Here is an 11,511-nt window from a genome sequence, read left to right as displayed (position 1 = left end):
CAGTGAGTAAAGTGGTGATTGACAGATAACAGCTAACTGATCATCTGCAGAGGAATGGTCTATTTGAAGAGTTTCAGTCAGGTTTTAGAATTCATCATAGTACAGAAACAGCATTAGTGAAGGTTACAAATGATCTTCTTACGGCCTCAGACAGTGGACTCATCTCTGTGCTTGTTCTGTTAGACCTCAGTGCTGCTTTTGATACTGTTGACCATAAATTTTTATTACAGACATTAGAGCATGCCATAGGTATTAAAGGCACTGCGCTGCGGTGGTTTGAATCATATTTATCTAATAGATTACAATTTGCTCATGTAAATGGGGAATCTTCTTCACAGACTAAGGTCAATTATGGAGTTCCACAAGGTTCTGTGCTAGGACCAATTTATTCACTTTATACATGTTTCCTTTAGGCAGTATTATTAGAAAGAATTGCTTAAATGTTCATTGTTACCCAGATGATACCCAGCTTTATCTATACATGAAGCCAGAAGACACACACTAATTAGTTAAACTGCAGGAATGTCTTACAGACATAAAGACATGGATGACCTCTAATTTCCTGCTTTTAAATTCAGATAAAACTGAAGTTATTGTACTTGGCCCCACAAATCTTAGAAACATGGTGTCTAACCAGATCCTTACTCTGGATGGCATTACCCTGACCTCTAGTAATACTGTGAGAAATCTTGGAGTCATTTTTGATCAGGATATGTCCTTCAATGCGCATATTAAGCAAATATGTAGGACTGCTTTTTTGCATTTGTGCAATATCTCTAAAATTAGAAAGGTCTTGTCTCAGAGTGATGCTGAAAAACTAATTCATGCATTTATTTCCTCTCGGCTGGACTATTGTAATTCATTATTATCAGGTTGTCCTAAAAGTTCCCTGAAAAGCCTTCAGTTAATTCAAAATGCTGCAGCTAGAGTACTGACGGGGACTAGAAGGAGAGAGCATATTTCACCCATATTGGCCTCTCTTCATTGGCTTCCTGTTAATTCTAGAATAGAATTTAAAATTCTTCTTCTTACTTATAAGGTTTTGAATAATCAGGTCCCATTTTATTTTAGGGACCTCATAGTACCATATCACCCCAAAAGAGTGCTTCGCTCTCAGACTGCAGGCTTACTTGTAGTTCCTAGGGTTTTTAAGAGTAGAATGGGAGGCAGAGCCTTCAGTTTTCAGGTTCCTCTCCTGTGGAACCAGCTCCCAATTCGGATCAGGGAGACAGACACCCTCTCTACTTTTAAGATTAGGCTTAAAACTTTCCTTTTTGAAAAAGCTTATAGTTAGGGCTGGATCAGGTGACCCTGAACCATCCCTTAGTTATGCTGCTATAGACTTAGACTGCTGGGGGTTTCCCATGATGCACTGAGTGTTTCTTTCTCTTTTTGCTCTGTATGCACCACTCTGCATTTAATCATTAGTGATTGATCTCTGCTCCCTTCCACAGCATGTCTTTTTCCCGGTTCTCTCCCTCAGCCCCAACCAGTCCCAGCAGAAGACTGCCCCTCCCTGAGCCTGGTTCTGCTGGAGGTTTCTTCCTGTTAAAAGGGAGTTTTCCTGCCCACTGTCACCAAGTGCTTGCACACAGGGGGTCGTTTTGACCGTTGGGGTTTTTCTGTAATTATTGTATGGCTTTTGCCTTGCAATATAAAGCGCCTTGGGGCAACTGTTTGTTGTGATTTGGCGCTATATAAATAAAATTGATTTGATTTGATTTTGATAACAGTATAACTTAATTTCAACAGTGAGTAAAATGATGATTGACAGATAACAGTGTAACTTCATTTTAACAGAGTAAAGTGATGATTGACAGATAACAGGGTAACTTAATTTTAACAGAGTAAAGTGATGATTGACAGATAACAGGGTAACTTCATTTTAACAGAGTAAAGTGATGATTGACAGATAGTGTAACTTAATTTCAACAGTGAGTAAAGTGATGATTGACAGATAACAGGGTAACTTAATTTTAACAGAGTAAAGTGATGATTGACAGATAACAGGGTAACTTAATTTTAACAGAGTAAAGTGATGATTGACAGATAACAGGGTAACTTAATTTTAACAGAGTAAAGTGATGATTGACAGATAACAGGGTAACTTCATTTTAACAGAGTAAAGTGATGATTGACAGATAACAGTGTAACTTAATTTCAACAGTGAGTAAAGTGATGATTGACAGATAACAGGGTAACTTAATTTTAACAGAGTAAAGTGATGATTGACAGATAACAGGGTAACTTCATTTTAACAGAGTAAAGTGATGATTGACAGATAACAGGGTAACTTAATTTCAACAGTGAGTAAAGTGATGATTGACAGATAACAGGGTAACTTCATTTTAACAGAGTAAAGTGATGATTGACAGATAACAGGGTAACTTCATTTTAACAGAGTAAAGTGATGATTGACAGATAACAGTGTAACTTAATTTCAACAGTGAGTAAAGTGATGATTGACAGATAACAGGGTAACTTAATTTTAACAGAGTAAAGTGATGATTGACAGATAACAGGGTAACTTCATTTTAACAGAGTAAAGTGATGATTGACAGATAACAGGGTAACTTAATTTCAACAGTGAGTAAAGTGATGATTGACAGATAACAGTGTAACTTAATTTCAACAGTGAGTAAAGTGATGATTGACAGATAACGGTAACTTAATTTTAACAGAGTAAAGTGATGATTGACAGATAACAGGGTAACTTCATTTTAACAGAGTAAAGTGATGATTGACAGATAACAGTGTAACTTAATTTCAACAGTGAGTAAAGTGATGATTGACAGATAACAGTGTAACTTAATTTCAACAGTGAGTAAAGTGATGATTGACAGATAACAGGGTAACTTAATTTTAACAGAGTAAAGTGATGATTGACAGATAACAGGGTAACTTCATTTTAACAGAGTAAAGTGATGATTGACAGATAACAGTGTAACTTAATTTCAACAGTGAGTAAAGTGATGATTGACAGATAACAGTGTAACTTAATTTCAACAGTGAGTAAAGTGATGATTGACAGATAACAGGGTAACTTAATTTTAACAGTGAGTAAAGTGGTTTTTGACAAATAACAGTGTAACTTTATTTTAACAGAGTAAAGTGATGATTGACAGATAACAGGGTAACTTCATTTTAACAGAGTAAAGTGATGATTGACAGATAACAGGGTAACTTCATTTTAACAGAGTAAAGTGATGATTGACAGATAACAGTGTAACTTAATTTCAACAGTGAGTAAAGTGATGATTGACAGATAACAGGGTAACTTAATTTTAACAGTGAGTAAAGTGGTTTTTGACAAATAACAGTGTAACTTAATTTCAACAGTGAGTAAAGTGATGATTGACAGATAACAGGGTAACTTAATTTTAACAGAGTAAAGGGATGATTGACAGATAACAGGGTAACTTCATTTTAACAGAGTAAAGTGATGATTGACAGATAACAGTGTAACTTAATTTAAACAGTGAGTAAAGTGATGATTGACAGATAACAGGGTAACTTAATTTTAACAGTGAGTAAAGTGGTTTTTGACAAATAACAGTGTAACTTTATTTTAACAGAGTAAAGTGATGATTGACAGATAACAGGGTAACTTCATTTTAACAGAGTAAAGTGATGATTGACAGATAACAGGGTAACTTCATTTTAACAGAGTAAAGTGATGATTGACAGATAACAGTGTAACTTAATTTCAACAGTGAGTAAAGTGATGATTGACAGATAACAGGGTAACTTAATTTTAACAGTGAGTAAAGTGGTTTTTGACCAATAACAGTGTAACTTTATTTTAACAGAGTAAAGTGATGATTGACAGATAACAGGGTAACTTCATTTTAACAGAGTAAAGTGATGATTGACAGATAACAGGGTAACTTAATTTTAACAGAGTAAAGTGATGATTGACAGATAACAGTGTAAATTTCAACAGTGAGTAAAGTGATGATTGACAGATAACAGGGTAACTTAATTTTAACAGTGAGTAAAGTGGTTTTTGACAAATAACAGTGTAACTTTATTTTAACAGAGTAAAGTGATGATTGACAGATAACAGGGTAACTTCATTTTAACAGAGTAAAGTGATGATTGACAGATAACAGGGTAACTTAATTTCAACAGTGAGTAAAGTGTTTGACAGACCACAGCAGTGGCGGTGCCAAGGGGTGCTTGGGGGGGTAAGCCCACCCAATAATAAGCCAAGCCCCCCTCAGCCCCCCAATAATTCTGCCAATAATATAAATAGCGACTGACATATTTGTGGATCTCAACTGCAGTTTTGCGCTGAGAATGTCTCAATATTGCGTAACTGAGCAAAGTGATGAATGTGTGTGTTTGGTGATCCACCAATGCTGAATCACCCTTCACAAACAGAATTTGCAGTTTTGCAAATAAACATTTATTTGTAAAAACCCACACACAAGTTACAAATCAGAAATTTGTGTTTGTGGATCACAAAGCATGTGTACAAATCAAAGGATATTTGTAAATCACCCTCTGTGCATTTGCAAGTATTAATGAGACAAAAATTTAGGTTTCCTAAATATTTATTACGGCCACTCTTAAAACTTCACTTATCTTTATTTATACCTATGTGCAAGTTTACTGAATTTGCAATCATTCTAAATGATGTGTGTGCATTGATACCACATTTTAGAGGAACACAGGTGACTAAAACATATACCTTGGTATTTATAAAGCAATTTACTGTATATTGTTCATTTCAACAACATTTTGTGGAGCCCCTCCAACTTTTACCTCAGCTCCCCCCCAAAAAAAAACTTTCCTGGCACTGCCACTGGACCACAATGTGACTTAATTTCAACAATGAGTAAAGTGGTGATTGACAGATTAACAGGGTGACTTAATTTCAACAGTGATTCAAGTGATGATTTACAGATAACATGGTACTTCATTTCAACACCGAATAAAGTTATGATTGAAAGATAGCACAGTGACTTAATTTCAACAGTGATTAAAGTGATGTTTGAGAGATATCAGGGTGAATTAATTTCAACGGTGACTGAAGAGATGTTTGACTGAAAAACAAACATGTAAGATTTACTTGATTAAATCCTCATAACAATTTGCACTAACAGTTTTTAAGTAAATTTGACTTCTGTAATATCAAGTTGAACCTACTTGCCACTGTCAAGTAAAATGTACTTACTACAGAACTTAAAGTTCATGAAGATATTAAGTAAATGTTATTTTGTTATACATAATTTAGATGTATTTACTCAAGCATCCATCCATCCATCCATCCATCCATCCATCCATCCATCCATTTTCTTCCGCTTTATCCAGAGTTGGGTCGTGGGGGCAGCAGCTCAAGCAAGCAAATTAAGTAAAATTAAATAACTTTTTCCATAGGCAGGAAAATCACCAACATGAAAATATTAAGTAAATCTAATATATTTATATTTACTGTTATGAAAAATGTAAGTAGATCTTAATCTTTTTGACACTTAAAATTAAATCAATTGTATCAAGTTTTATTACTGATTAAAATTATGTAAATTATGCTTATTTTATTTTGATAAATGTGACCAGATAATATACTTTCATCACAAATCACACAACTACTGTAGAATATAGAAAAATAAACATTTATTTACCAAAGTTCACATCTGAACAGGTACCTTTTTAAAACATGTTTTGAACAAACAGTGAGATGTACTCTACGTACTGTACATACATACAGAACAAATTGCATCTACTTTTCTTTTGGCATGCAATACCATTATGAACACTATTGCTCCACTCAAAGCTATGCGCCCTAAACCCAGGCAGGAGCCCTGGTTAAATGAAACTGTGCGACAGGCCAGACATGAATGTAGGAGGGCGGAGTGCAAATGGAAGAAAGATGGACTGACCGTCTCCTATCAAATTCTTTAAAAAAGTTGGAGAAAATTCCAACATATGGTCAGGTGTTAAAAGGCAAAATACTTTTCCAATCTAATTTCTGATAACTGGGACGAACCTCGTGTTCTTTTTAAAACTATTGGATCTTTGTTAAACCCTGGCCAATCCACCACTTTGGAAGCAACTCAAGTTGTTTGTAATTGCTTTTTAAATTTCTTTTGTGATAATTTCCTGCTTTTAAACTCAGATAAAACTGAAGTTATTGTACTTGGCCCCACAAATCTTAGAAACACGGTGTCTAACCAGATCCTTACTGTGGATGGCATTACCCTGACCTCTAGTAATACTGTGAGAAATCTTGGAGTCATTTTTGATCAGATATGTCATTCAGTGCGCATATTAAACAAATATGTAGGACTGCTTTTTTGCATTTGCGCAATATCTCTAAAATTAGAAAGGTCTTGTCTCAGAGTGATGCTGAAAAACTAATTCATGCATTTATTTCCTCTCGGCTGGACTATTGTAATTCATTATTATCAGGTTGTCCGAAGGCTTTTCAGGGAACTCTCTCAAAACAGAGTCGCCAATAACCAGAGTTTGATCCTCGGTGGGTGTGTCGTCGAGTGGGGAAAAACGGTTAGAGATGTGAACGGGTTGGCGGTGTACACGGGGCTTCTGTTTAGGGCTACGCTTCTTCCTCACAGTCACCCAGTCGGCCTGCTTTTCCAGCTGCTCGGGATCTGCCAGAGGGAAACTAACGGCGGCTAAGCTACCTTGGTCCGCACCGACTACAGGGGCCTGGCTAGCTGTAGAATTTTACACGGTGCGGAGCCGAGTCTCCAATTTGCCCAGCCTGGCCTCCAAAGCTACGAATAAGCTACACTTATTACAAGTACCATTACTGCTAAAGGAGGCCGAGGAATAACTAAACATTTCACACCCAGAGCAGAAAAGTGCGGGAGAGACAGGAGAAGCCGCCATGCTAAACCGGCTAAGAGCTAGTAGTTGCGCTAAGCTAGCGGATTCCTAAAAACACACAAAGTGAATAATGTGTAAATAATTTAGAGGTGATTCAGCAGAGGGAGTGCTTTAGTTAAGGCACGTGAAGATTACACTGTGAAACAAATCGTTATCTAGGTAACTAGATCAATCTAACTGCGCAGATTAACAGCTAACAGATACAGCAAAACACCGCTGTGCTCCAGAACAGGAAGTGATACAATACCGCAGTGAGAGCCAACCACCCTCGCTCTCAGACTGCAGGCTTACTTGTAGTTCCTAGGGTTTGTAAGAGTAGAATGGGAGGCAGAGCCTTCAGCTTTCAGGCTCCTCTCCTGTGGAACCAGCTCCCAATTCGGATTAGGGAGACAGACACCCTCTCTACTTTTAAGATTAGGCTTAAAACTGTTGTGTGGGCCGCTGAAGAGGAGGTACTGCTGGCCCACCACCACCAGAGGGCGCCCTGCCTGGAGTGCGGGCTCCAGGCACCAGAGGGCGTCGCCACCTGAGATGAGCAGCCAGGGTGACAGCTGTCACCCATTATTGGACACAGCTGTTTCTACTCGGCACCAAGGTATATCAGGAGGACGGCGTCTCCACCTCAGTGCCGAGATATCGCCTAAGACTGAGGTAGTATCTCTGCATTCTTATTCTGATTAACCAGCTAATCATTTGTTAAACCTTTTCAGGATTGTTGACTGCTAGAAGCTATATTGCTTGGAGAAGTACTCACCTTCCTGTTGTGCATTGACAAGAGGTGGAGGCGGCTTCTCCCCTCTCCGTTACTGGGTGCTGTCGCATCACACCTGTGTGTTGTTGCTCTCTCCTGCCAGCAGTACCGGATCCGACGAGCGGAGGCAGTGGCCACCTGGGAATTCGGGACTTGGCGGTTCCAGTATTTCCAGGGTTCGGTGGCAGAGGAGATCGGGGTGGTTCCGGTTCGACTGAGACGGGTGTCTCCTACCTTCGAGCCTGCCCACACGACACCAGCAAATTCGACCCCAAATTGTGATTGTTGTACTTATTGTGCTTGTTTCACAATAGTAAACCTTGTTATTTATCTTCCTCCATTGTCCGTTCATTGCGCCCCCTGTTGTGGGTCCGTGTTCCTACACTTTCACAACAAAAACTTTCCTTTTTGCTAAAGCTTATAGTTAGGGCTGGATCAGGTGACCCTGAACCATCCCTTAGTTATGCTGCTATAGACTTAGACTGCTGGGGGGTTCCCATGATGCACTGAGTGTTTCTTTCTCTTTTTGCTCTGTATGCACCACTCTGCATTTAATCATTAGTGATTGATCTCTGCTCCCCTCCACAGCATGTCTTTTTCCTGGTTCTCTCCCTCAGCCCCAACCAGTCCCAGCAGAAGACTGCCCCTCCCTGAGCCTGGTTCTGCTGGAGGTTTCTTCCTGTTAAAAGGGAGTTTTTCCTTCCCACTGTCGCCAAGTGCTTGCTCACAGGGGGTCGTTTTGACCGTTGGGGTTTTTACGTAATTCTTGTATGGCCTTGCCTTACAATATAAAGCGCCTTGGGGCAACTGTTTGTTGTGATTTGGCGCTATATAAATAAAATTGATTGATTGATTGATTAAACTTACTTATAAGGTTTTGAATAATCAGGTCCCATCTTATCTTAGGGACCTCATAGTACCATATCACCCCAATAGAGCGCTTCGCTCTCAGACTGCAGGTGTAGTTCCTAGGGTTTGTAAGAGTAGAATCGGAGGCAGAGCCTTCAGCTTTCACACTCCTCTCCTGTGGAACCAGCTCCCAATTCGGATTAGGGAGACAGACACCCTCTCTACTTTTAAGATTAGGCTTAAAACTTTCCTTTTTGCTAAAGCTTATAGTAAGGGCTGGATCAGGTGACCCTGAACCATCCCTTAGTTATGCTGCTATAGACTTAGACTGCTGGGGGGTTCCCATGATGCACTGAGTGTTTCTTTCTCTTTTTGCTCTGTATGCACCACTCTGCATTTAATCATCAGTGATTGATCTCTGCTCTCTTCCACAGCATGTCTTTTTCCTGGTTCTCTCCCTCAGCCCCAACCAGTCCCAGCAGAAGACTGCCCCTCCCTGAGCCTGGTTCTGCTGGAGGTTTCTTCCTGTTAAAAGGGAGTTTTTCCTTCCCACTGTCGCCAAGTGCTTGCTCACAGGGGGTCGTTTTGACCATTGGGGTTTTTCCGTAATTATTGTATGGCTTTGCCTTACAATATAAAGTGCCTTGGGGCAACTGCTTGTTGTGATTTGGCGCTATATAAATAAAATTGATTTGATTTGATTTGATAAGGTTGCCAGTATTAGGGCTGGGATGACTGTCACTTCGGCCAGATCAATCATGGCTCACACCTGTTCTGCTGTGTTAGACCGGTTTGAACCTGTGTTATTTTCAGATTTATCAAATATTGTTAAAAATCTCAAACCTTCATTTTGTCCCTCAGACTGTATCCCCCCACGACTCTTTAAAGAGGTCTGGGGAACTATTGGCCCTGATGTTGTTGTTTTGGTCAACAGCAGCCTTATGTCAGGAAAAGTTCCTGCGTTTTGTAAGCAGGTTGTAGTTGAGCCTCTTTTAAAGAAAGCGAGTCTTGATAACTCTGTTATCTCTAATTATAGGCCCATATCTAAGCTTCCTTTTATTTCAAAGATTTTGGAAAAAAGCTGTTCTTGTACAACTACAAGAGTTTTTAGAAACGACATTTTAGACAGTTTTCAGTCAGGTTATAAATTATTTCACGACACGGAGTCTGCACTTTTAAAGGTTTTTAATGACCTGTTTTTAATCACTGATTCTGGTGATTCTGCCGTTTTGGTGCTTTTAGACTTGACTACTGCCTTCGACACAGTTGACCATGCAACTCTTTTATCTCTTCTTGAGAACTGTGTGGGTGTCAGGGGGACAGCCTTGGACTGGTTCCACTCTTACCTTACAGGCCGTTCATTTACTGCCAGGCTGGGGGAGTCCACCTCATCTTCTGTTCCTCTGAACTGTGGAGTCCCCCAGGGTTCTATTCTTGGGCCTATTCTCTTCACCCTATACCTTCTCCCATTAGGTCAGGTGTTTAGAAAACATGGCATATCTTTAATCTTTATGCAGATGATACTCAAATTTACTTGCCTATTAAGAAGAACTCTAGCAGCCCCCTGACACCCTTGCTTGTGTGCCTGGAAGACGTCAAGGCTTGGTTGGCTCAAAATTTTCTTAGCTTAAATGAGAACAAAACCGAGGTGATTGTGTTTGGGCCCAGTGTTGGTTCCACAGCTCGATCAGACCTGGGCCCTCTCAGTCAACACATGAAGCCAACCAACCAACCTTGGCATCATTATGGACTTTGATCTTAAACTGGACAGGCAGATCAAGGCGGTTGTTAAATCCAGCTTTTATCAGCTTCGTCTTTTAACCAAAATTAAATCAATTTTATCCTTTTCTGACTTGGAGCGCATCATGCATGCTTTTATTTCTTCACGCCTGGACTACTGCAATTCACTTTTTTTTGGAATTAATCAAAATACACTTCACAGATTGCAGTTAGTCCAGAACGTTGCTACACGCCTCTTAACTGGGAGTAAAAAACATGAACATATTACACCCATTCTTGCGTCTTTGCAATGGCTCCCTGTTAATTTTAGAATTGATTTTAAAATTTTATTATTTGTTTTTAAAGCTTTAAATGGACTGGCCCCACAATATATTGTAGACCTCCTCCAAATTTACTCCCCAGCGCGTGCTCTGAGGTCTGAGGGCCAGCTCCAGCTTGTGGTGCCTAGGACGAGACTTAAGACCAGGGGGAACAGGGCCTTCTCTGTGGCTGGGCCCAGACTCTGGAACGCTCTGCCTCTCCATGTTCGAACAGCCCCCACAGTGGAGTGTTTTAAGTCTCGTCTGAAGACCCACTTTTATTCTCTGGCTTTTAGCTCTGCATGAGTTGTATGGTCCTCTGTTGTCTTTGGCCCAGTGTTTTATTTATTTATTGTTTTATTGTTTTTATGTTTATTTATTTATTAGTATCTGAGTGGGTTTATTGTTTTGTATAGTTGTATAATCATTTTTATGTGCAGCACTTTGGAAACTGTTCTGTTGTTTAAATGTGCTATATAAATAATTTGGATTTGATACATGTATGTAATGGAAAATATAGGCTTTTCAAATATAACAGTGATTTTCTTAAAATATTATAATGGCACTTTTCTTCAAATATTGTAACAGTGCTTTTTTCAAACATAACAGTGCTTTTCTTCAAATCATATAACAGCACTTTTCAAATACTATAACAGTGCTTTTCAAATATTCTAACAATGCTTTTCTTAAAATATAACCGCACTTTTCTTCAAATATTGTAACAGTGCTTTTTTCAAATATTGTAACAGCACTTTTCTTCAAATATTATAGCAATTTAACAATTTAAACACCCCAGACCAGTGAGACTATCTATGCAGTTTAACGCATTGAAATTTCTGATCAATTTTTCCATCAACACAGTGTACATGATCTTGATATTGGCACTATGGTGGGTGTATATTTAGTGAGTAAGACTGAGCAAAAAAAGAACAGGGGGAAAACTATCTTGGCTGTATGCTCAGGACTGACATGGGGTTATGTGCTGGCAAGTACATATACAGTTGTGGTTACAATTTGAAT

The sequence above is a fragment of the Thalassophryne amazonica genome, chromosome 20, assembly GCF_902500255.1.
Source record: "Thalassophryne amazonica chromosome 20, fThaAma1.1, whole genome shotgun sequence".
Classification (NCBI taxonomy): domain Eukaryota; kingdom Metazoa; phylum Chordata; class Actinopteri; order Batrachoidiformes; family Batrachoididae; genus Thalassophryne; species Thalassophryne amazonica.
This window is presented reverse-complemented; position numbering follows the sequence as displayed.